Raw genomic sequence first — 23053 nt, forward strand, 5'->3', positions numbered from 1 at the left:
CCCCGTGTCTGCGTGGGTTTCCTCCGGGTGCTCCGGTTTCCTCCCACAGTCCAAAGATGTGCAGGTCAGGTGAATTGGCCATGCTAAATTGCCCGTAGTGTTAGGTTAAAGGGGTAAATGTAGGGGTATGGGTGGGTTGCGCTTCAGCGGGTCGGTGTGGACTTGTTGGGCCGAAGGGCCTGTTTCCACACTGTAAGTAATCTAATCTAATCTAATAACACAAAGAATCTGTTCAGTGTTAAAGATAGGTTAGGCAAGTGGGCAAAAACCTGGCAGACAGAATATAACGTGGGAAAAGGGGAAGTTGTGCACTGGCAGGAAGAATTGAGGAGCTAGACATTTAAATGGAGAAGGACTGCAGAAAGTTGCAGCACAGAGGGATGTGGCACAAATCACAAAAAAAAATAGTTTACAAGTTAAACAGGTAGTAAGTAAGGCAAATGGAATGTTGATGTTTTGTTCAAGGGAGTTCAAGCATAAAAATAAGGAAGACACGGGTTAGACTGTATCCAGTTACTGTGAATAGTTCTGAGTCCCTTATCAAAGGAAAGATATTCAGACATTGGAGGCAACACAGAGAAGGCTCACTAGGTTGATTATGGTTATGGTGGGATTGTCTTAGGAGAATAGGTTAAGTAGTTTGGGCCAGTACTCAATGGAGTTTAGAAGAATGATTATTGAAACAAACAAGATTCTTAAGGGACTTGGTAGGTAAATGCAGGGAAGTTGTTTGACCTTGTGGGAGAGTCGAGAACCAGACAGTATAGTATCAGAATAAGGGTTCACCCATTCAAAGCAGAAATGGGGAGGACTTGCTTCTTTCAAAGGGTACTGACTCCGTGGAAATCTTTACTGCAGGGGCTGATGAGGCTGGATTGTTAAGCATATTCAAGACTTAGACAGATGGATTTCTAATTAGTATTCAAATCAAGGGTTATGGGTAAAAGGCAGGAAACTGGAGTTGAATATAATCAGAGCTGAAAATGTGTTGCTGGAAAAGCGCAGCAGGTCAGGCAGCATCCAGGGAACAGGAGAATCGGCATTTCAGGCATAAGCCCTTCTTCAGGAAGAAGGGCTTATGCCTGAAACGTCGATTCTCCTGTTCCCTGGATGCTGCCTGACCTGCTGCGCTTTTCCAGCAACACATTTTCAGCTCTGATCTCCAGCATCTGCAGACCTCACTTTCTCCTTGAATATAATCAGATCAACCATGATCTCAAGAATGGGAGAGCAGACACAGAAAGGGCAGAACAGCCTAAATCTGCTTTTATATTGTTGCGCCTTATTCCTGTGCCCATACCTGTGTTGACATTGAATTCATCCTTTTTGCCAGTTCTTCCTCCACTCTGCATGGTTCGCACCATGCAATGGAGGGACCATAGCAGTTCATCAAAAACCATTCACTTAGTCATAGAGATGACCAATGTGGTAACAGACCCTTCGGTACAACTCTTCCATGCTAACCAGATATCCTAACCTAATCTAGTCCCATTTGCTAGCACTTGCCCTTATGCCTATAAACCCTGCTGCTTCATACATCCACCCAAATGCCATTTAAATGTTGCAATTGTACCAGCCTCCACCACTTCCTCTGGCAGCTCATTCCACACACATACCACCGTCTGCGTGAAAACGTTGCCCTTTAGATCCCTTTTATATCTTTCCCCTCTCACCCTAAACCTATGCCCCCTAGTTCTGGACTCCCCCACCCCAGGGAAAAGACTTAGTCTATTTATCCTATCCATGCCCTTCAGGATTTTATAAACCTCTATAAGGTCATCGCTCAGCCTCCAATGCTCCAGGGAAAACAGCCCTAATCTATTCAACCTCTCCCTGTAGCTCAAATCCTCCAACCCTGGAAACATCCTTGTAAATCTTTTCTGAACCCTTTCAAGTTTCATTTGTGAGAACAAATGGAATTTAATGTCTCATCTGAAAGATGAGATGTCAGGCAGTGGCAGGCTGCTCCTGTGCATTAAAATGAAGGCATTCTACCTCCAACTCCACCAGATTTAAAATTTAAAATGTTCTTTGTAGCCGTGGCATTGCTGTGAGGGGGTCGGGAGGTGTTATCTGTCAGTACCATGCTCCCTGGTAGGCAGGGAAGGTCCCTTAGCCAGTCTGGAACACTGCCACACCTTACCTTACCTGCCCCATTTCCCCCACTCCCACAGCCTACCAGCAGGAACCAACCTTAAGGCACTACTACTGTTCTGCATGCTCACCATCTCAAGATTGTGGGGGATAGGTGGACGTGGGGAACCAGCATAAAGGTAGAAGGTACAGTATTGTGTGGTAAGCCCTCTCTGTCCTGCGCCATGATGGGACCTGCAGTGATTGGAACGTGGGGCTCATTGACTATAAGGTTCCTGATTGGGGCTAATTCCTGGCTGGTCAGAGCCTGCCGACATTGCACATGTAAATAAAGGGTGACCTGGTGATGGGATGCTGGCCTCTGTACATTTATTTCAGGACTGAAACTGCAGATTAGTCTTGGTAAAGGTGGTATGAGTACTCTCCAAAAATAAGTTTAAGAACTTCAATAATTAAGTACTGTAATACTTTCTTATCTGCTGATTATGTTTCTTCTGTGTTAATGCATTTTCTGTAATAAATCTGATTTATAACTTAGCCAGACTATATTGTTCGAGCTAATGTTTTTATTCTATTGATCAAATAAATCAGGAGTTTACAATGGTATCCATACCATTTCTAATGTATAACTCAGTAATATCGAGTGTATTTTAAGTCAGAGAGAAAAAAAACAACTTCCATTTACTATATGCTTTAACTTACAAGTTTGGTCTCAAAGGTAATGGACTTTGCTTGTGGATAGTGCAGTCTGTCATCACTATAAATAGAGACATTTGGTTTGCAACAGTTTTCTTTAACCAAATTGTCTTTGTTCAGCTCCCCTTGGAAGAAGGGACGGTCTATATGTTTCAGTCCATACGGGATTCAACTACTGCTGAAGTTATTCATTACTTTGGTTCCCAAAATAACAATTTATATTAAGGTATATGAGAATTCACAAGGAAGACTATTATATGGCCTTTCAACGTGTCTTGGGAGATGGGATTGGGCTGTCTGGGGACATAGGACAATGCTCATTGATAGAACATGTGGCAGAATTTGAATCTGTTACTTTTATGGTGAACTGTTTTATACAGCAAGCAATCTGTGCAGTTGACAATTCCCATTCGGATTAAGAGCTGTCAGGAGCTTGCAGAAAAACCATTTCATTTTGACATTAATAGAAAGATGGTGTTTCTCACTCACTGGGACTTTGGCTCTGTGTTTATAAATTGTAATAGTTTATTCCCTTACGCAAGCTTTTAGGAAGCTAAGGCAAACAGAACAAAGTGAATGACATATGAACAATGATGATCACAGAAAGACCCTGCGGTCTATTCAGCCTGCTTCATGCAGTCATGATACCTTGTGCATTGTGATGTTTTGCACCTTATTGCCAGCTGGGAGTCGTGAATAACCAGACGAAAGAAGGCCAAGGCCAACTTGCAGTGGTGGGGAAATAAACAAAGGAGCTTCCTCTCTCAATGAGACCTTGCAAGACAATGTAAACTGTTCTATGAGATCAGCCTGGACATGAGGTCCTTGTCCTGTCTCCCTTTGGTATGAGGTGAGCCACACTTCCAGTCACTTTAATGGACTAGAGGCTTATGGACCAAAAGGATCTATGAGTTTGATCTGCTCTCCGTCCCAAAGACCTAACCCTAATGAGGATGGGCCCAGTGAAGAGGATGGCGGGAGAATAACTGCTGACCTCAGTGTATTACCCACTAAATACACTGTGTGCAAAAGCAGTTACTGTTCCACAGTCAATAGGAAATAGGAGCACTTGTAGGCTATTTTGCCCATTGAGTCTGTTCCACCATTCAATGAGATCATGGCTGATCGAATAATGCTCAACTCCAATTCAAGATTGAATTCAAGAGTCGTGAAGTGATGTTGCAGCTGTACAGGACTTTGGTTAGGCCACAGTTGGAGTACTGTGTGCAGTTCTGGTCGCCTCACTTTAGGAAAGATGTGGAAGCTTTGGAGAGGGTGCAGAGAAGATTTACCAGGATGTTGCCTGGAATGGAGAACAGGTCGTACGAGGATAGGTTGAGAGCGCTAGGCCTTTTCTCGTTGGAACGGCAAAGGATGAAGGGTGACTTGATAGAGGTTTATAAGATGATCAGAGGAATAGATAGAGTAGACAGTCAGAAACTTTTTCCCCGGGTACAACAGAGTGTTACAAGGGGACATAAATTTAAGGTGAAGGGTGGAAGGTATAGGGGAGATGTCAGGGGTGGGTTCTTTACCCAGAGAGTGGTGGGGGCATGGAATGCGCTGCCCGTGGGAGTGGTAGAGTCGGAATCATTGGCGACCTTTAAGCGGATTTGGATAGGTACATGGATGGGTACTTAATCTAGGTTAGAAGTTCGGCACAACATCGTGGGCCGAAGGGCCTGTTCTGTGCTGTATTGTTCTATGTTCTATGTTCTATGTTCCACTTTTCTGTCTTTTCCCTGTAACCGTCTATTGTCTTACTGGTTAACAGTCTGTCGATCTCAGCTTTGAAGATACTTCACAAACCAGCTTCGACAGCCCTCTGCATTAAAGAATTCCACAGATTCACCAGCCTCAGAAAAAAAATCCACTTCACCTCTGTCTTGAATGTGTGATCCCTTATTCTGAGATTATGCCCTTTGGTTCCAGACTCTATGCCCTGTCCCTGGATTGCTCATTGTGCAGGCAACAGATCCATTTATACGTGTCAGTATTTACCATCTACTTCAGGTGAGATGGACAAGGTATGTAGCCAATGATGCCCAAATAGATGCTGTGCTTCAGGGAGACAATCCTGGGATGTGGGGATGGGGTGTTATCTTTCAAAGTCAATTGTAAAGCCTCCATGAAGAACTGCCATTAATGTCATCAAATAGGATGCAGATGCCTAATCATGGTCAAAATCATCAAAACTGAGGTTAAGACCTTCCAGTTAACAAGAGCAGCCACTGAAGAGACAATGACAAGAGAGACAGAATAAATGGGCAGCTGCTCCAACTGACAATCTACCACCACCTCTACCAGCCGACAATTAACACCCGCACAGAGGGAAATGCATAAACAATCTGAGAAGCTATGGTCAACACGGACAACTCAACAAATAAATCTCAGGAAAGAATTCCTCTCAACATAAGGAATTGACGATGATGATGAGGGAAACTTAACTAATCTTTCAGAATGCAAATGGGACCAAGTGATTTGACACATTGTTTCTTTAACATTTTTCCTTTCTCAAAGCATTAATCTATAATTTGAGTTAACAGCCCACTTTTTCGAATCTGGTTTCAAATTTGAGGCTGTTTTATATTTGCAGCATGAGAAAGAGATAAATCTTGGAGAACTTAAACCTTGTCATTGATGCTATTAATTCCTCACAGTATGGGGCTTATTGGTAGAAAGAAATCATGATTCAAAATATGCATCTCATGATTGTTTATGGTCCAACATGTCACATCAACTATACGTCTCAGAGCCATGTCTTACCGCAATGTAGAGAAATTCAACTCTAACCCATTTGATACTTTATCCAGTCTGGGAGGACAGGAAATCCCTGTCCTTTCTCCCCCATGTCTGGCATTCCTAGAAAGGTACAATTTGTAACAGGAAGCTGTCAACACTGGGGGAGAGCTGCACTGTCAGGGGAGCTATCATTAGGATGTGACGTCACATCAAGGTCTTTTCTACTTTCACACAATGGGCGTTAAACATTCCATCATTTTGAAGGATTGGGCATTCTCTCCATTGTCTTGCCTCTTCTGGAATACTGTATCCTGTTGTAGGAAGGATATTAAACTGGACAGAGTGCAGAAGAGATCAGGATGTTGCTGGTAATGGATTTGTGGTGCTGGTGTTGGACTGGGGTGTACAAAGTTAAACATCTCACACCACCAGGTTATAGTCCAACAGGTTTATTTGGAAGCACTAGCTTTCGGAGTGCTGCTCCTTCATCAGGTGGTTGTTTGAATTATAAGGTGCGGCTGGATAGGCTGGGACTATTTTGACTGAAGTGTCGGCTGTTGAGAGGTGATCTTATAAAGTTTATAAAGTTACGAGGGGAATAGATAAGGTGAACGGCAGGTGTCTTTTCCCTAGGGTGCGGGATTTCAAGACTGGAGGCATATTTTTAAGGTGACAGGAGAAAGATTGTAAAAAGACACGTGGGGCAATTTTTTTACAGAGGGAATGATTTGTGTGTGGAATGAAGTTCCAGAGGAAAAGACTGGAGGCATATTTTTAAGGTGACAGGAGAAAGATTTTAAAAAGACACGAGGGGCAATTTTTTTTACAGAGGGAATGATTTGTGTGTGGAATGAAGTTCCAGAGGAAGTGGTGGATGCAGGTACAGTTACAACATTTAAAAGACATTTGGATAAGGACACAACTAAGAAATGTTTGGAGAGACATGGGCCAAACGCAGGCAGATGGGACTAGTTTACAGAGGAACCTCGATTATCCAGCATTCAATTATCCGGAATTTGATTAACCGAGCGAAATACTGTCTGCTTGTGTCCTTTGGATAATCGAGGTACCTCTGTAGTTTGGAATTATGGTCAGCATGGACTAGTTGAACCAAAGGATCTGTTTCCATGCTGAAACCAAATACGGATGAATGTCCTGTCCTGTAGCACTGTGACATTTTGAAATCTTCCATTAGCTGCGCTGTTACTGATCAGGATTTCACATTAATTGGCTTCTAATTATGTGTAACACTTATCCTGTGGACTCAAACTCGCTCATATTTTGGTCAGGATTGGCAGAAAGTCAATACACATTCAGGAGACACCCTCACCTCACAACTGAATCCTTTCTTTGTTTCATATCTATATCAAAGGAGGGGTTTTACAAAAAAACAGTGAATGAATATTCTTGAATATTTGCGTGATTGTAATGAGGTCAGTTAGGTGGACCACCCAGAATATGAGTTCCCTGATTGGGGCTGTTAAACTGTTCCAATCAGGGACCCCTGGCTGACAGATATAAACAGGAGTGTCAGAGGTTCTGTTCACTCTGAGAGCTGGCTCTTAGTGGCAAGGACGCTCCATGTGTAAGTAAAGGCTGACTTGGTGACAGGATACCGGCCTCTGTGGAGTTATTTCAGCTTTGTCCCCGTGCAGAAATAAAACTGCATTTGTGCATTTGTGTGGCGTCTTGCATTTGTGTGGCGCCTTTTGAGATGTCAAGTCATCACAAAGTACCTTAAAACAAATGAAGCACTTTTGAAATGTGGTCACTGTCAAAACCACAGAGTCACGATCATAGAAATCTACAGCTCTTCACTGTAAAAGGCCCTGCAGCTCATTATGTCCGGGCTAAATATTCCAATCCCATCTTCCAGCACCTGGACCCATAGCCTTGAATGCCTTGGCATCATAAGTGCACATCTAAGTACTACTAATAATAAAAGATGGTAGTCAATTTGTGCACAGCAAGATCCCACAAAAAGCAAAGGGAACTAACAATGTAACAATCTTTTTCTCAGCAATGTCAGTTGAGGGATTAACTGTTGATAAGGACTCTTGAGGGCGAATTCCCTTGCAAAATAATGCAATGGAATTATTTAAATCCATCCCGACAGATCAGCTCGGGACCTCGGTTTGCTGTCTCTGCGAAAGATGGCATCTCTGAACGTGTGGCTCTTCCCTAGTGCTGCAGAAAAATGTAAGGAGCTAACTGTTAGGAGGTGAATTCTTCACGGAATCCATTGCCAGGAGGGGAAAATCTTGTGACCACTCTCGAACGAGTTAAAGGAGTCTTAATGTTACAGCTGGATGTCTCCTCCATTGTAGCAACATATGGCTGAGAATGTTCTGCAGCTGGGTCCTGTTTGATAGTAACTCATTAAGCAATACTTTTTATTTAAATCATTATTGTTTCGAAGAGTAGATGTGAGTTTCCTCTTTTAAAAAGCATCAGTAGAAAGGCACATCTGGATGTAAGATATCTCTGCACACTTGTATTGCTGAGTAAATTAATTGGATTTACATTGTAATGAGGCAAGAAGAATGTTAATGCATTTTTGAATCCTGAAAAGTTTAACTCATTACTATATCAAGATGCAAAAAAGAATAATTTCCTTTTGTCACCCACATTTTACATGGCATTCCTGTAATAACCTACACAGCTTAGCAATCTTCTGTTTTTTCCTTCCCTAATATGTACAGGATGATGGTAAGGGCTGCACAGATTTTTTGTCATCTTCATGGAAGTGTTGATTTTGTTAAAAAGAGAAGTACTGTTTGGTCATTCAAGCTCCAAAGCAGAATCAGCTGCAATTTTTTTTTAACAATTTAAGTTATTGGGTTTATACTTGAGCAACAGGTGGATAATTTTTATACTCAAACAAAGTTAGCAATATTGAAAAACTACACCTCAAGGATTACAGTAAATTCTGCACAATGGCAGTCTGCAAAATCTAACCTATTCCTCGAGATTTTCTTCCAGTTTTCTTCTTTCACACATTTTAGATCTCATTTTAGAGACAGAGATGTACAGCACGGAAACAGACCCTTCGGTCCAACCCGGCCATGCTGATCAGATATCCCAAACCCAATCTAATCCCACCTGGCAGCACCAGGCCCATATCCCACCAAACCCTTCCTATTCATATACCCATCCAGGTGCCTTTTAAATTTTGCAATTGTACCAGCCCCCACCACTTCCTCTGGCAGCTCATTCCATACTTGCACATCTTTTATATCTTTTTCCCTCTCACCCTAAACCTATGCTCTCGAGTTCTGGTTCTGGTTCCCCCACCCTAGGGAAAAGACTTTGTCTATTTATTCTATCCATGCCCCTCATGATTTTATAAACTCATATAAGGTCACCCCTCAGCCTCCAACACTCCAGGAAAAACAGCCCCAGCCTGTTCAGCCTCTCCCTGTAGCTCAAATCCTCCAACCCTGGCAAAATCCTTGTAAATTATTTCTGAACCCTTTCAAGTTTCACAACATCTTTCTGATAAGAAGGAGACCAGAACTGCACACAATATTCCAACAGTGGCCTAACCAATGTCCCATACAGCCACAACATGATCTCCCAGCTACTGTACTCAATACTCTGACCAATAAAAGGAAAGCATACCAAATGCCTTCTTTATTATCCTCACGACATGCAAATCGACTTTCAAGGAGCTATGAACCTGCGCTCCAAGGTCTCTTCGTTCAGCAACACCCCCTAGGACCTTACCATTAAGTGTATAAGTCCTACTAAGATTTGCTTTCTCAAAATGCAGCACCTCACATTTATTTAAATTAAACCTGATCTGCCATTCCTCAGCCCATTGGCCCTTCTGATCAAGATCCTGTTGTAATCTGAAATATCCTTCTTCACTGTTGACTACACCTCCAATTTTGGTGTCATCTGCAAACTTACTAAGTATCCCTCTTATGTTCGCATCCAAATAATTTTATATTAATAATAGAAAGAAGTGGACCCAGCACTGATCCTTGTGGCACTCCACTGGTCACAGGCCTCCAATCTGAAAAACAACCCTCCACCACCATCCTCTGTCTTCTATCTTTGAGCTAGTTCTGTATCCAATTTTGCTCCCTGTATTCCATGAGATCCAACCTTGCTAACCAATCTCCCATGGGGAACCTTGTCGAACGCCTTACTGAAGTCCATATAGATCATGTCCACCTTTCTGCCCTCATCAATCCTCTTTGTTACTTCTTCAAAGAACTCAATCAAGTTTGTAAGACATGATTTCCCACGCACAAAGCCATGTTGACTATCTCTAATCAGTACTTGCCTTTCTAAATTACATGTACATCCTGTCCCTCAGGTTTCCCTCCAACAACTCGCCCACCACCGACATCATGCTCACAGGTCTATAGTTCCCTGGCTTGTCCTTATGACCTTTCTTAAACAGTGGCACCGCATTAGCCAACCCTTAGTCTTCTGGCACCTTACCTGTGACTATTGATGATACAAATATCTCAGTAAGAGGCCCACCAATCACTTCCCTAGCTTCCCACGGAGTTCTAGGGTACACCTGATCAGGTCCTGGGGATGTATCTATTGAAACACTTAACAAGGTGATATATATTTTCACCACTAATCATCAATCGTTCCACTACAGGCAGAATCCTGTAAACATAGACTTGGCAAGGCATATTAGCAAATCAGCTTTAGTCTCGCATGCTGTCTTTCCCCAGTCCAGTAACATGACATACTGAAAGAAACAGTCTTCGTCTAACAGGACCACACAGTGCAAAGGTAGAAGGATGTACCTGATGACATAGAACATTACAGTGCAGAACAGGCCCTTTGGCCCTCGATGCTGCACTGACCTGTGAACTATTCTCAATTGGCCCCCCTACACTATCCCAAAATCTAAGGATTGTTTAAATCTCCCTAATGTGGCTGAGTTGACTACATTAGCAGGTAGTGCATTCCACACTCCTACCACTCTCTGAGTAAAGACTGTAGAGTTCAGAAGCAGGCATCACAGGATACAGGGCGGGCCATTTAGGATTGAGGTGAGATGAAATTTCTTCCCCACGGTGTGGTGACCCTGTGGAATATTCTGCTGCAGAAAGTGGTTGAGGCCAAGACATTAACATTTTCAAGAAGATAGATTGGGTTCTATGGATCAAGGGATCAAAGGGTGTACAGTGAAAATGAGAACGAGAGACTGAGTTGGATGATCAGAAATGGTCATTTTGAGTGGTACAGCAGGCTTGAAGGGCTGAATGGCCTTGTACTTCTATTTTCTGAGTTACTATTTACTTTTGTAACTATTCTTCACCCACTGCATTTTCCCTGGAGAAAGGTTCCTGTTGACAAATGATGTTGTAGTTTTGGTCATGTACTCTGATTCCTGTAATTCATTGCAATTCTCCTTAAGTGGAGTCTATAGACTGTTTGCTCTTACACTTAGAAAATAGAGTGTCTTTATAAACTTTGCTGGAAAAGAAAGTTTGGCTTAAGTCCCATCTTTTCACCAACTCATTGGCAGGCATATTAATGACAATAGGAATTCTGTGTATAGTGCCCTTGTGGAGTCCCATGACATAAACGTCCATGCTGCCTCAGGTTGGATGGGCATACTGTCCATCACAATGGTGCCTCATTTCCAATCATCAGTTGTCGGCAAAATGGAACTAAGAGGCAAGGATCACAAGGAAAGGCAGGAAAGTGGTGGGGAGATTAAGATCTGGTCAGTCAGATCTTCTTAAATGGCACAATCAGCTCAAGGAGTCTTCTAGCCTGTGACTGATTCTGTGTCCTATTATCATCAGGGAAGCTGGGAATTGTGCAGAGAGAATAATCCCATTACCGTCTCCAGAAACTACATTGAAACTTTCATTTTCTCCCAGTCCTTGGAGTTAATGAATTGCTTGAGGATTTCTCATTCTCTTGGATCTGAAGAAGGCAATCAATTTGTTTCTGTGAATTACCGATGGTCAACGTAAGCCATGATGAGAAAAGCCTCTAAGGAAACTAGCAGGAAGAGATCAAAGAACAATGCTGGACAGGAAAACCTGACCGATATAGGGCTGAGGTAGTGGGAGGTAGCTAGCTGGTACAGTGATGAAAGAATGGCTTTTGTATTTCTATTGCACCTTTCATAACTTCATGTCTCACCAAGTGCTTCAAAGCTAATGAAGTACTTGTTTGAACTGTTATATTATCAGAAATAGCAGCCAATTTATACACAGCAAGATCCCACAAACTGCAAAGAGGTGGCTTTGCTGCTTCCATCTTACAAAACTACAAGCCAAAGAAAATTGATGAGGATACAGAAAACAAAGAGGATTGATGAGGGCAGAGCAGTAGATGCGATCTATATGGACTTTAGTAAGGCATTCAACAAGGTTCCCCATGGGAGACTGGGGTGGGGGAGTTCAGAACTGGAGGGCCTAGGTTTAGGGTGAGAGGGGAAAGATATAAAAGAGACCTAAGGAGCAATTTTTCACGCAGAGCGTGGTGGTGCGTGTATGGAATGAGCTGCCAGAGGAAGTGGTGGGGGCTGGTACAATTGCAACATTTAAAAGGCATCTGGATGGGTATATGAATATAAAGGGTTTGGAGGGATATGGGCCGGGTGTTGGCAGGTGGGACTAGATTAGGTTGGGATATCTGGTCAATATGGACGAGTTGGACAGAAGGGTCTGTTTCCGTGCTGTACATCTCTATGACTCTAATAGAGTCTAATAAAGTTATGTCAATTCATTTTTTTGTATGTTAACTATGTTGTAAGAATAAAGTGTGTTTTGATTAAAGCAGAGAGGTGGACTAATCAAATCACATCTGGAATACAGCACCTTATGCTTGCCTTTAAATAAATATAAACTTTAGGGTTTTTGCTATATTCTTACAATACTTTTGGTTGGGGAGTGGGTGGTATCTGGACAAGTCCATAGTAGTTAGACAAATAAAATCATGACAACATAGGTGTGACTGACAGGAAATAACCTGGGAATAATGATCTCACTATTTACATAGCTGGTTCTGAATTTCTGCTGAGAACTTTGCCAGGCATAGGTTGCTTGTCATAGCTCCTCTTTAGACCCCATTTATTTACAAACTAGGCATTCATAGTTCAGACACAGCACATCCTTACTAAGATAATTGAGTCTTTAAAATCTCAGCTTAAATACATTCAAATTAACTACAAGATCTTCGTACGTTTCTCATTTAGTTTTAGATGCTGTTGTGGAATATTATTTTAATGTAACAACAAATGTTGGTAAATCAGTAGTGAAAATGCCAAGGACAAGTAATTACATCTCTAATTTGTGATAACGTAATTTCCTGAGGCTATTGAGCTCAGTAACTCCTCCAGCTTTCTTGGTTTCTCCAATTATCCCATTAATATTCAGGATTTTAACTTAATATGTAAAAAATAAATGATGCAGAAGAGGAGTTATTGAGATTCCACTGTTGCACAGCTCCTTCCCTCCCCATTTCCCAGTATATGGAGTTGTCATGGCACAGATAGAGGCCATTTGGCCTGTTGGCTCTCTGTAGACAAACTCAAGTCAGTCCTGTTCGCCCCCTCACCTTGCGCCCCTCCTCCTCCAGCTGTAGCCCCGAAAAATTATTTTCCTCAGCAAATTCTGATCTCATTTAGAAATCAGCCAGCATCAGCTTCCACTGATCTGGCAGGTATCCAGTTCAGGGTCATCACCAGTCACTGCTGAAAAGAAATTCTGCCACATAGCTGGTCTGCATCTCTTGTCCAAGACAATCATGTTCCCTAGTCCTTGTGCCATCAGCTAATTGGAACAGCTTTTGTCCAATGTACCTAAATCTGTCATAATCTTGTACATTGAAGTACAGATTTACTGTGCAAAAGGAGGCCATTTGACCCATCCTGTCAGCACTAGCTCACTCATTTTGTTGACTTAATGCCAATCTCCTGCCTTTCCCCATAGCCTTGTGCATTATTTCTGTCACTCAATAGCTTCCTAAATGCCTCATTTGAACCTGCCTCCACCATGGCTCCAGGCAGTGCAATCAGACATTAGCTCCCCATTATGTGAAAATGTTTCTTTTTCTCTCATGTTGCATTTGCTTCTTATTAAAACTGTGTCCTCTGGTTCTTCATCCTTTTATCAGAGGGAACGGTTTTTCCCTGTCTAGTCCAACCAGGCCCCCCCATTATTTGGAAATCTTGTATCAAATCTCCCCTCATCATCCTTCTCTCCAAGGAAATCTCTTCTCAATCCACTTTGAATTTTTCAAACCTAGCCTTATAACTAAAATCTACAAAATAACACCTGGGGATGAGTCCAGCAACTGCAGGCTATTTAAGGCAAAATGCTGCAGGTTCTGGAAATCTAAAATAAACCTAGCGTGTTATTGTGGCTAAGTAATTGGCACTGCTGCCTCACAGCACCAGGGACCCGGTTTTATTCCACCCTCGGGCAATGTCTATGTGGAGTTTGCATATTTTTTGTGTCTGTGTGGGTTTCCTCCGGGTGCTCTGGTTTCCTCCCGCAGTCCAGAGATGCGCAGGTTAGGTGGATTGGCCATGCTAGATTGCCTATAGTATCCAGGGATGTACAGGCTAGGTGGATTGGCCATCAGAAATGCAGATTTACAGGGATAGGGTGGGATGCTGTTGACTTGATGGGCTGGATGGCCTCTTTCCACACTGTAGAGATTCTATGAAAAAAAATCAGAAAACGCTGGAGAAACTCAACAGATTTGGCAGCATATGTGGAGACAGAAACAGAGTGAATGTTTTGAGTCTGGTATGACTTTGTTGAACTTAAGCTGAACAGTTTAACATTGATGGTCAGAAAGCCTTTAGAAACAGCAATTCAGGAAAAAGTGAACTTTGGGAATATCAAATTATTTGTAAACTCATTTGTAAAGGGCAATTTTATCAAGCTTAGAGTTTTTGATGTACAAAGTTAAAAATCACGCAACACCAGCTTTCAACTACCTAATGAAGGAGCATCACTCCGAAAGCTAGTGCTTCCAAATAAACCTGTTGGACTATAACATGGTGTTGTGTGATTTTTAACTTTGTGCATCAAAAACATCCAACACTGGCATCTCCAAATCAAGAGATTTTGATGAAGTAGTGAACAGGTTGGCTGAGGGTTTTATGATTGCTGTGTCGCATGTGGACTTCCAAGAGGCAAAGCTGGAGCTCACGGGGGTGAGATGGACAGAAAAATGAGCTGAGTGTCAGGAGACTGTCTTGTGGTGAATGGCTGTTTTTAGAGTGTTATAGTAGCGTTTTTAATGGGTTAAAAATCATACAATACAAGGTTATTGTCCAACAGGTTTATTTTTAACAGGGTTCCTGATGGGTTGGTAATGGAGCTCTGCTGTTTCTTATGTATGCCAATGAGTTAGTCTTGAGGGTTCAGAAGCTACAGTATTGCACACTACGAGGGGGCAAACTTTAAAAGGACTTAAAGCTGATGGAACACATGGACAAGTGGCAGATGCAATATATAGGCAGTTCTGCTATTATGCAGTAATCCGTTCTCATGCAACCCTGTGTTATAAGAATATCGTGTAGTAGCAGCACAATTTAAACTAATGGGGCCAGAATTGTGCTATAACTAATACACGCATTCAAAGTTTACGCTTTAGAAACAGTGTCCCCAATTTGTCAGTGTGTTATTGCAAATTCGCATTAATGAAACACACATTAAAGCAGAACAGCCTATAATGCAAAGAAGCGTGAAGTGATCGGTTTTGGTATGAACACTGAGAGACAGGGCACAATTTTAAAGGGAATGCAGGGGCTAGGGCAGCTGGGTATATATGTACTCAAGTCAATGAGGTTTGCAGGGCAGATTGAGAAGTGTGAAGCATATGATATATTGGGCTTCATAAACGATACAAAAGCAAGGAAGATATGATGAACTTTTGCAAGGCGTTGGTTCAACATCTATTGGAATATTGGATCCAGTTGCAGACACCACTCTTTTGGAAAAATGTGCAGATATTAGCAAGGGCACAGAAACAATTCACAAGAATGGTTCCAGGGATGAGGAATTTTAATTGTGAAGACTGGTTGGAGAAGCTGGGGCTGTTTTCCTACAAGCAGACAAGGTCGGTGTAGATTTTCACAAAGGTATAGAAAGTCATAATAGGTATGGTTAAAAATCACACAACACCAGGTTATAGTCCAACTGGTTTATTTGGAAGCACTAGCTTTCGGAGCGCTGCTCCATGCTCTGAAAGCTACTGCTTCCAAGTAAATCTGTTGGACTATAACTTGGTGTTGTGTGATTTTTTTTTAAAAACTTTGTCCACTTCAGTCCAACACCAGCACCTCCACATCATAACAGGTATGAGCAGAGTAGATGGGGAGACAGTGGTCCCATTAATGGAAGGATAGGGAACTGGAGAACACCGATTTGAAGGTGGTTGGCAACAAAAGGAACGACAGGTGAGGAACAACTTTTTGATGCAGCAATTGCTTAGGATGTGGACTGGAAATAGGTTCAAACGTGCCTTTAATAAGTGAATTAAAGGATTATCATGAGAGGAGATGGTGGAGCAGTGGTGATGTTGCTAGATTAGTAAAATCCAAGGGCCTCCGCTGATGCTCTAGGACATGGATTCAAATCCCTCCACAGCGACTAGTGGAACTTAAAATTGGGATTTGAAAGCTGGTTCCCAGTAATGGTGGCCATGTCACCTGTCTAGTTGTAATAAAGACCTACCTGGTTCACCATTGGGAAAGGAAAACGTGAAGGAAATCTGCTGTCCTTACTCTGGTCAATATTGGACTCTAGACGCACAGCACTGTGGGGGGTTGACTCTGAAATGACCAAGGAAACCATTCAGTTCAATGATGATTAGAGATGATCACCAAATGCTGTTCATACCTACATCCCTTGGGAGAACTGGCTTGCAGGGCCACAGGGGGTGACTCAGAGGGAAATACTCCATCAGAGAGATCTCCATTAAAAAAAAAACATTTAGATAAGTACATGAATGAGAAATGTTTGGAGGGATATTGGTCAAGCGCAGGCAGGTAGCAGTAATTTTGTTTGGGATGATGGTTGGACTGAAGGGCTTGTTTACGTGCTGTATGACTATGACTAAAAAGACCCTTCAACCCATCACATCTGTGCCAGTCAAAAACAAGCACCTAACTATTCTAAATCCACTTACCAGCACTTGGCCCACAGCCTTTTTAAACCTTGGAACGGCAAGTGCACATCTACATTCTTCATAAATGTTCTGAGGGTTTCTGCCATGGAGCTGCTATCTCATGACAGAGAGATGACTGATGGTGGGGGTTTGAGTTGAGCTCTAGTGGGAGGAGAGCTGATGGAGGAGAGTCCTTCACAGTGACCTCAGGTGGTTGTACCACCTTTATAGGCAGTGCATTTCAGATTGCCACCATCCTCAAACTTTTCCTCACCTTCTGAGGGCTAGCACAGAGTAGGTTCCTCCTTCTTTCCGTAAGCTATTCTGGAATAATCCTGGACACCTCTATCAGATCACTTTCAAACTTTCTTTGCTTCAAGGACTTAAGGCCAGCGCCTCCCACCTAACCTTGTAGCTAAATTCCCTCATCTTCTGTTTAGAGCTCTTTGCAGTGTGAACATTGATTGCATTGTATATCAAGCTGATGGAAAGTGTTGTCTGAATGATTAACAGTGACGAATAAGAGGTTCGTCCAAGACGTCAGTCAATGGGAAAGTGAAATTAAAACCCAGATGTAATGTCCCTTCACAAATCCTTGGTGAGGACATGATTTCTGTGAAAAAAAATGAAAATTCATTTTTGTCTTGCAAACTTTTTTTTGAGTGATGTCTAAAAACTGTGGACGCTGCAATGCCACTGAAGGTTTAGTTAATGGTGACAGTATGTGTCGTAACTTTAAGTATGAAAAACTGTCATGTGGTTATGTTAATAACCGTAATTTTATTTCCTCCATCACCGAACATAAAAAATAAATAATTATGTATGTTGAAAATCTCTACTAAAGCCCAAAATTCTGAGTCAGTATCTGGATGTATCGGTTTCCTAGCTCTCCTATTTAGAGTCATAGAGATGTACAGCGTGGAAACAGACCCTTCGGTCCAACCCAACCATGCCGACCAGATAGCCCAACCCAATCTAGTTCCACCTGCCAGCACCCAGCCCATATCCCCTGTTCTTTTGGGTTTCCACAAGTGAATCCTCCCCTTTGTATTAAAACATAGAAGATCTGGAGGAGACCTGACCAGTAGATGCTGAGATTACGTTTCCTCTCATGGTGACTCTACCGAGTGCAGATTTGGAGATGCTGGTGTTGGACAGGGGTGTACAAAGTTAAAAATCACACAACACTGGGTTATAGTCCAACAGGTTAATTGGAAGCTAGTGTGCTTCCAGTTAAACCTGTTGAACTATAACCTAGTGTTGTGTGATTTTTAACTGAGTGCAGAGTTTATAATAAAGGCTATCTCATTTAGGACAGAGGTGAAGAGAATTGTTTTTCTCTGAGAAGGTCATTAATGTTTGGAATATACATCCACAGAGCTCAGAGTCGAGAGTGTGGTGCTGGAAATGCACAGCAGGTCAGGTAGAATCCGAGGAGCAGGAGAATCGACCTTTTAGACATAAGCTCTTCATCAGGATGGAGATCAGTGGGGTTTGAGTCACTTCATATATTCAAGATAGATTATTGATTGACAGAGAGAACTTGGTTAGCTCAGTTGGCAGCGTGAAGCCAACAGTGTGGGTTCAATTCCTATACTGACTGAGGTTACCATGAAGAACTCTCCTTCTCAACCTCTCCGCTCACCAGTGTAATGACCCTCAAGTTAACCCACCATCAGTCATCTCTCTCTAATAAGATAGCAGCTCTATGGTCAGTTTAACTTCTACCTATTCATTGACAAGGCTGTCAAAGTTTCGCAGGGTGGGTCTGGTCGGGTGGATTACAGGCAGGAAAGTGGACTTAAGGCCACAAATGCTTATTGATTGGCAAGTAGGATTGAAGAGCCAAATGGCCTATTCCTGCACTTACATTCTTGATGTTCCACAAATGAGTTGATATTTGCCCGTGTGTGTGGAGTGAATAAGTTTTATTCATACCAAATCCGAACGATTAATTCTGTTTCTCTCTGCACAGACACTGCCAGAGCTGCTGAGTTTATCCAGCAATTTTCAGATTTCCAGCCTCCATACTTTTTGCCTTACTTCTGTCACTGGCATTGTATTGGCCAGGATTCAGTGTGTAGCACTCTCAATTCTGAGTCAGAACATTGAAAGTTTGGATTCCAACAGAGAGATGTGAGCACAAAGTTCAGGATTACATGCCAATGTTGTACAGAGGGAGTGCTGCACTGTTGGGGCAACTATCTTTCGTGAGATGTTAAACAAGGCTTCATATCTTCCCTCTCAATGAATCTAAAACATCCCAAGCTACTATTCAGGGAAGAAATGTCCTGGCCAATAGACAACCATCATCACAATCAAATTATCTGGTCATTATCATGTTCCAGTCTATGGAAGCTTGCTGTGTCCAAATTGGCTATTGCATCACATTTTATCACAATGGCTGCACTTCAAAATGTTGTTCATTTGCTGCAAAATACTCTATAACATTCTGGGGTTGGGTAGGCTCCATGTAAATATAGTTACTGTGGTTCCCAACTACATCAATATTTTATACATTGATATAACAAATACCAGGAGACGGATGTCACCAAATGATATTTAACACCTGGGAAGTTATAAAATATTTATAAATCCGCATTAAACAATCTTCTTCATTGAACATATCAGCCAGTTTTATGTTGAAGAATCAATGCTGATAATTAAATAAGAAAATAAAGAAATCAGACATCGTCTGTTCATTAAATAAAAAAAACAGGCAACTCAAATTATACTATAATGCGAAATCCATGTTAAGTGCATCCTCAATTGGATAGAATCACTATTAGAAGCAGGTTGGGCTATTTTTTATGAAAATTGAAAGGACTACGGTTGCTGTAACTTAGAAACAAAAACAGAAATTGCAGAAAAAGCTCAGCAGGTCTGGCGGCATCTGTGGAGAGAAATCAGAGCTAACGTTGTGGGTCTAATGACCTTCCTCAGAACCGCTGTTTACAGGAAGGGTCACTAGACATGAAACGTTAACTATGGTTTCTCTCCGCAGGTGCCATCAGATCTGCTGAGCTTTTGCAGTCATTTCCATTTTTTTTAGGTTATTTTTATGTTTTTGTACATGGAAAATTACACAGTAGTGACACAGGCAATTTGAAAAAGAACCCAAGAAGTGTGGATGCTGGAAATCTGAAGGGTCACTGGACTCAAAACATTAACTCTCTCTCTCCACAAGTGCTGCCAGATCTGCTGAGTTTCTCCAGCAATTTCTGTTTTTGACACTGACAACTCAACCCAATAGGCTCAGGTTGACATTTAAAAAGACGTTTTTTATTTGTTCACGGCATGTGGACATTTCTGGCTGGGCCAGCATTTATTGCCCAACCCTAATTGTTCAGAGGCTAGTTAGGAGTGAACCACACATTGTGGTTCTGGAATCACGTGTAGGCCAGACCAGGTGAGGTTGACTGATCCCTTCCCCTGAAGTGAACCAGATGGGTTTGCACAAGAGTCAACACAATCACTTTTTTTTCCCCAGATATTTAAAAGATTGAATTCAAGTGTCACTATTTACAATGAACCATTGTCGCCAGAACATTAGCCTACAGTTTTATTCACTATCCCAGTGACATTACTGCTAGCCTATCATCGCCCCCTACTTTTAAGTTCCCAATAAGCCTCTTCCTTCTTCATCTCTCTGTCTCAGTATCTCCACCTTTTCTCCACCTTGTGTTTGTCCAGCTTTCCCCTAAATGTATTTATGTTAGCCACTTCTTGTGGCTACATTTCATACATTCTCACCACACTCTGGATAAAGAGTTTTCTCCAAATTTATTTTGTTTGTTCAGATTGTCCAACTTAGCCAAAGGGCAGTTAAAAGTTAACCAAGTAAGGACAGCAACTTTCCTTCCAGGATGTCAATGCACCAGATGGGTTTTTATAATAATTACCAATGGTTCATGGTCACCATTTGACCAGCTCTTCATTCCAGAGATTCATTTGAATTCAAATTTCAATGTGGCTCAGTGGTTAGCACTGCTGCCTTGGAGTGCCAGGGACCCGGGTTTGATTCCAGCCTCGGGCGACTGTCTGTGCGGAGTTTGCACATTCTCCTACTGTCTGTATTGGTTTCCTCTGTGGTTTTCGTCCACAGTACAGGGATGTGCAGGTTGGGTGCATTGGCCATGGGAAATGGAGGGTTACAGGGCTGGGGGAGGAGTGTGGGTCTGGGTGGGATGCTCTTCGGAAGGTGGATGGGCCAAATGGCCTGCTTTCACATTCTATGATTTAGGTAAATTAACTATAGTCCTACTGAAACAAAGAACTGCATTCTCATTACAGAGAAATATGGTGGTTTAACCTGAGGGTTATCACATCTCAAACAAGGGGAGAAATTGGGAATAAGAATCCTTCATGCTAACCTCAGCCTGTGCAGGAACTGAACCCATGCTGGTGGTGACAATCTAGATTTCAAACCTGCTTCCAGCCAATTGAACTAACCAACCCCCTCCACTCAAAACCCATGCCCTCAGAACACTGGCACTTATCTTTAATTGCTTGTCTACAGCCTCCCTGTAATTTCCTGTTGGGTCTATTTGTACATCTACAAAAACTCTGATGTGGACTCTCCCTCAGTAAGTAGAGCTAAAGAACTGTAAAGCACAGAAACAGACCCTTTAGACCAACCCATCCATGCTGACCAGGTAGCCTAACTTAATCTAGTCCCCTTTGTCAACGTTTGGCCCATGTCCCTCGAAACCCTTCCTATTCCTTTACCCAACCAGGTGCCTTTTAAATCTTGTAATTGTACCAGCCTTCACCACTTTCTCTGGCAGCTCATTCCATACACGTACCACCCTCTATGTGAAAAAGCTGCCCCTTGGGTCCCTTTTAAATCTTGCCCCTCTCACCTTAAAACTATGCCCTCTAGTTTTGGAATCTCCTACCCTGGGGAAAAGACCTTGACTATTCATCCTATTCATGCCCCTTATGATTTTATAAACTTCTATAAGGTCACTCCTCAGCCTCCGCTCCAAGAAAAGTAGAAACATATTATCTGCGTCAAACTTATTGGAAGCTTTTCATAATCTGAAAGCCCTCTATTGGGTCACTCTTCAACCTTCCTGTGTGTCGAATAAAGAGCTTCAGCCTGTTTTAACCTTTCCGGCAGGGTCCAGAAGTTCTCTCAGAATGTAGGTTTTGAGGGACTAAGGTCTCGTAAATGGATAAGTCACTTAATGACATTTGCTGAACTCAAGAGATAAGAAATCACGAGGAACTCCACGCGCTCCTCAAGAGAAGGCATTTACTGAACTCTGCAGGAAGAGATCACTGAGTGCAAACAAATGGATTTCACAGGAAAATGAAATGAAAGGTAATCTTAATTTATTTTCGAAATCTGAAAATGAGTTTATGATGACTAGCAGTAGAAAGTTCACAATCCCAATTTAGTGAGGTTTAAAGAGAATTGTAACTGTTCAAAGGCCAGTTGTATTTCTTTGCTATCATTCTCCATTCACATTTAATCCCCCCTGCCAAACATTTACAATGGCTACCGAAGTATATTATGAACCTTTTCAAAGGACTGAACATTTTACTGAAAAATTTCAAACTTAATCAAATTTTTATGCAAGAATAAACAATCTGTGAATGTTTCAATTTGGATTAAGTTCCATTCAAAGCATTCAGTCTTACATCTGACAATATCAGAAATTAGTTTGATTTTCCTATTTTTAAGATGATCTCTTTGCATATATACCATGTATAAATTTTTAAAAAACTAGGTCAGGAAAGTGATGTGTTTTACCTATACCATACCCAGTCAAAATCACCTCAGGATTAGTGAGGTGCAGTATCAGATCAGAGACTGTATAGTTTTTGGCCAGACATATAAGACAAGGATAATGTTACATTTTATTACTGGGATAACATTGGACTGCTGTCATAAATGGTAAAAAAATTTCCTTTCTACTCTGACATACAGTTGGCTCACCATTACTGTCATAATTAGTAGGAAGCACAGGGCAGATGATAGCCTAGTGGTATTATCTCTGGAATGTTAATCCAGATAATATTCTGTAGGTTCAAATCCTACCATGGTAGATGGTAGAACATAAATTCAATAAAAGCCAGGAATTAAGAGAAAAGCCCATCTGGTTCACTATCATCGTTACCTGGTCTGGCCTATGTGTGACTCCAGACCCAAAGCAATGTGATTGAATGACTATTTAAACACTCTTCTTTTCATTCAATCCCTACAGTGTGCAAGCAGGCCACTTGTCCCATCAATGCCACCCCCCCCTTCTGAAAAGCATCCCACTTTAATCTATCCACATAACCCCCATAATCTGCATTTCCCATGGCTAATCCACCCTGGACACTACAGGACAGTTTAGCATGGCCAATCCACCGAACCTGCACATCTTTGGACTGTGGAAGGAAACCCTTACAGACA

The 23053-nt window shown here is 42.0% G+C and overlaps 1 protein-coding gene across 2 annotated transcripts in view; it reads right to left on the bottom strand.

The window, feature by feature from the left end:
• Positions 1–23053, bottom strand: part of LOC122563075 (leucine-rich repeat neuronal protein 1-like) — a 216073-nt gene that overhangs the window by 143684 nt on the left and 49336 nt on the right. The window contains exon 2 of one of the 2 annotated variants that reach the window (XM_043716459.1): positions 16215–16312. The exons of the other annotated variant lie outside the window; for it this stretch is intronic. The gene's annotated coding sequence lies outside the window, so the exon portion shown is untranslated. The remainder of the gene's footprint in view (positions 1–16214; positions 16313–23053) is intronic. 2 annotated transcript variants of the gene reach the window in all.

Source organism: Chiloscyllium plagiosum, chromosome 26, assembly GCF_004010195.1.
Source record: "Chiloscyllium plagiosum isolate BGI_BamShark_2017 chromosome 26, ASM401019v2, whole genome shotgun sequence".
Lineage (NCBI taxonomy): Eukaryota > Metazoa > Chordata > Chondrichthyes > Orectolobiformes > Hemiscylliidae > Chiloscyllium > Chiloscyllium plagiosum.